This window comes from Rhinoraja longicauda, chromosome 1 (genome assembly GCF_053455715.1).
Source record: "Rhinoraja longicauda isolate Sanriku21f chromosome 1, sRhiLon1.1, whole genome shotgun sequence".
Lineage (NCBI taxonomy): Eukaryota > Metazoa > Chordata > Chondrichthyes > Rajiformes > Arhynchobatidae > Rhinoraja > Rhinoraja longicauda.
The window spans coordinates 121,215,013-121,215,577 of record NC_135953.1 but is presented as its reverse complement, the minus strand read 5'-3'; positions in this window follow the sequence as shown (position 1 = coordinate 121,215,577).

The window sequence follows — 565 nt, the reverse complement described above, 5'->3', positions numbered from 1 at the left end:
ATAATGGCGGCGGCTGTAGCTTCTTCTTCCCCCCCCTCCTCCCGCGGGCAGTTGCTCTGCGGCCCCCTCTCCCCTTCTCTCGCTCAGCCAGTCAGTCCGGCTCCAGCCGCAACCGTAACGTTTCCACTTCAAGTCTCCCGCGACTATTGAAACGAGCCAATGGCCGCTCCCCTCCCGCCCGTTGGCCGCGCTGCGGATTTGAATTTGTGCGTGTGATGGGCGCGGCGACGGCGGCGGCTGCCAGTCAGTCAGTCAGACAGACGCTGGGCGGATCCGCTGTCACCCCGCAGGCGGCGACTCAGCAAACGCGGGATTAACAGGTTGCTACCAAACAGAAACTACACAATAATAGACAACGTCGCCCATTCCTTCTCTCCAGAGATGCTGCCTGTCCCGCTGAGCCACTCCAACATTTTGTGTCTGTCTTCGGTGTAAACCGGCATCTGCAGTTCCTTCCAGAAAGACTGGATAGACTCGGGCTTGTACTCGCTGGAATTTAGAAGACTGAGGGGGGATCTTATAGAAACATATAAAATTCTTAAGGGGTTGGACAGGCTAGATGCAG